The sequence below is a fragment of the Ceratosolen solmsi genome, unplaced genomic scaffold, assembly GCF_000503995.2.
Source record: "Ceratosolen solmsi marchali unplaced genomic scaffold, CerSol_1.0 scaffold1, whole genome shotgun sequence".
In the NCBI taxonomy this organism is placed as follows: Eukaryota; Metazoa; Arthropoda; class Insecta; order Hymenoptera; family Agaonidae; genus Ceratosolen; species Ceratosolen solmsi.
In genome coordinates this window covers 4713416-4717038 of record NW_011948415.1, presented here as the reverse complement: position 1 = coordinate 4717038, position 3623 = coordinate 4713416, and positions in this window count along the sequence as shown.

Sequence of the window (3623 nt, the reverse complement as noted above, 5' to 3'; positions counted from 1 at the left end):
TGAGATGAGCGTAGAATCGAGGATGAAAAGCCTCTGTGCTCTTAATTAATTGGTAATTTAGCCAACTTTAGAATAATGTTCTTTTTCTTCCTTGGGCATCTTTGCGTGTCGATAGAATAAAAACGAGAGATGCCATTGACATTTTCTCCATGTCGGTATGCAATGACAATCTTGAATCGAAAATATGTTGTTCTAATATGTCGATTTAATAAAAGTTATTCGTTGTTCAAAGCTATCCCTCGAACAATCCATGCCCAATGTCAGTGGCACACAGCCTATAATATTTTATATAAAATTTCAGCCGCGTAAGCTTCATCGAGCTTGATTAATAAAAATATAGCAGCCCCGGTAGGATGTATAATTTATCTTATAAAAACTATAACAATTAAGTAATATATTGAAAAAATTGGAAGCTCGTTTAATGAAACCTTTAATGTACACTTTATCTACGTGTATATTCTTTTATCTGCATGTATCGTCTCCTTTACAGTTTAACACAACGCTATGTTTGTTGAAAAATATAACTATGATTAAACTAAATTATCGCTAAGTAAATAAATTTATCTGTAATATTAAAAAAAAAATATGTTCTAGAAAAAGATAGTAAAATCTAGATTGCAATGGCGATAGATTTTGAAAAAATAGACAATTTAAAATTCGTTTTTGCATGCTCAATAATTACAGGATTCACATCTACAATTGACAATTAAAAATAAAATATGAATGTGGATTGGGCCCCTAAGATGCAAAACGTACGCGTTTTTGTACAAACGTTCGACATTTATATTATTAATTGCATGCAATGGAATGCAAAGTAATTTATTAATAACAGACAGGCATTAAAGGCGAATTACTGGATTTAAATTAAAAGGCACGACTTCACGGTAAATAACTCGAAAGTTTGAAAATCGTTGTAAGTAACAACGAAAGCTTGCCAATTATCGCCCCACCGGTCGTTCAATTCCAAACTGTTAAATTATTATTTCCTTATCTGGTTACATAAAGTACATTGTAATTATCATTACATATTGAATAATTTGGGAAATAGAGGAAGCGATAGAATAATTGTGCGATTCGACAACATGACGCTCATATTTCATGTAAAACTCAACGATATTGGACGGACAATACGATACGGAGAAAACTACAATTACAGTCTCGACTTGTTAATTAATTCTATTGATTATTAATATCATTTAAACGGATTATTTACGAGAATATTTCGCGAATTATTCGTAGTGTGCGCATACGCGGATAAGTGCGTGTGTTATATGTAGGAAAAACATTGGGAAAAAGTTTGCAATTAGAATAACACGAGTAGAGTCTAATGATCATTATATTTATATTTCGTTGATTTATATTTATTTCTCCGCAATTTATTGGCTAACGACACCTCTCGGCATTACAGATGCCACGTTCAAATGAAAACAGTTACTTGCATTATTTTTTATTTATTTACATTTCATAGCAACGAATGTATTTCCGTGGGAGAGTGAGGGAGGGAGGGAGGGAGAGAGAGAGAGAGAGAGAGAGAGAGAGAATGATTTTATTTACTTTTTTTTTTGTTTTTTATTTCTTTTTCCTTTTTTCTTTCTTTTTTTGCATTACATGTGCACAATACACGCGCAAATCGATAATTCATCGCCTTACCACCAACGTTATTTTCAAATGTTTAATGCATTTGCTCATATTTAAGGCGATATTTACGTAGTTTGGTGTATCAGCAGCGGTCACATGCTACTTGATTTTTCCACTTCAAAATACAAAATACGATCTCTTACAGCCATTACACACTATTTGTATTCAAACAATAATGTTTTAATATATAATCCAATCAATATAAATAGACGTTCGTGTTAAATTTAACGTGAAGCTTAACTTCACATATTTACATCTGGCCTTAGCTGCTTAGCTACCAAAAGCAAAATTTAATAATTCCCACTCATTTATCATTTATCTATTTATATTCCATCTTATTTAACCGCTTAGTACTATGAAAGAATAGTATCGATCGCAGCTTTAACTCTCGATTTTTAATAAACCCTGTACCATGTAAAATTGAAGTGGAGCGTGGGTGGATGGGTTGGGTTGCCGTCGCGAGATTCTATCGTCGATTAATCCATTGCGTTGAATAATAATAATAATAATAATAATAATAATAACAACAACAACAATAACAATAACAATAACAATAACAACAACAACAACAACAACAATAACAATAATAATAATAATTATTATTATTATTATTGTTATTGTTGTTGTTGTTGTTGTTGTTATTGTTATTGTTATTGTTATTGTTGTTGTTGTTATTATTATTATTATTATTATTATTATTATTATTAAACGCAATGGATTAATCGACGATAGAATCTCGCGACGGCAACCCAACCCATCCACCCACGCTCCACTTCAATTTTACACGCAGTCTTTCTCTCTTATCAGTTGCAAAGAAAAAATTTCAATTAGCCGTAAGATAACTACGTCCTGCGTCATTTTTAATATTGAATAATCGTCAGCGGCGGGGCGCCTCCTCGTCCCCTGTAAGGCCTTGGTTGAAAAAAAAATAGTTTGACATAGGAGAGGGAACGGGAGTCATGTTGATTATTATTGCGAGTGGAATAACAAGAGAATCCACGGCTCCTACTACCATTGCCACGGACTCGCAAACTCGGATCGGCTTTAGTCGGACAAGCCGAGGACGAGCAGTGTCTTCGAATTACCGTTTCCAAGGAAGGGGAAGGTGGCACCGGTTCGAGGAAGTCGAAGATGTCGTTGTACGCGTCGACGAGCATGATGCAGTAAGAAAGAGGAGGTAGTGATCGAGTAGTAAAATTCAAGGCAACTGAGTTACGGGGCGCGAAGCTACGTTATGTACGTGGAGACGAAGGATGGACCGGATTGCGGAGCGCGGCCGTCGATACGGACGGGAACTTGATTGACCCGGAGCGACCGAGCACCACGTCGCCTCGTCTCGGTCGCCGCCTACAATATCGTTTGGCGACATTGTGTTCCAGTAGAGGAGTAGTCGTGCTTTCCTGTGCGCCTGTCACGTCGGCGTATAATAAATTCGGTGGGTGCTTCTCGTGCCTCATAGGGGGCTCGATAAACGCAATAAAATAATCAATAAATAAAATCAATAAATAATAAAATATCAAGCATCGCTTATTCGATAAATGGCTCTGTACGCGGAGGTGAGGAATGGTCGTTTGAAAAAATTGCGTCCACTGGATATTGGTTCGTCTTCGTCGTGGTCGTCGTCGTCGTTATCGATGTCGTCGTAGTCGTAGTCTTCGTCGTCGTCGTCGAAACCGCCGCTGATAACTAATTTAACTAAACCCATGGTTGACGTTAAGCAATGCCGGCTTAAAATGGTGGGGCTGGGTGCAAAGAGGCATAGTTAGATTAATCGCTGTGTGACTGTAATTGAGCGTACTTAATACGTAGATGTGTGGAATTCCAGACGTTAGACATGGATGTGGGCAAAGCCGATTTCGAATTGTATCGACTAAAAATACAATTTACGTGTCAAGTTCAGCTGACATCATTAGAACGAGATCGGAAATCGAGATCGCTATTTTAATGCTGACCTTGCTAACTCGATTTATTATTATGGAAAGAGT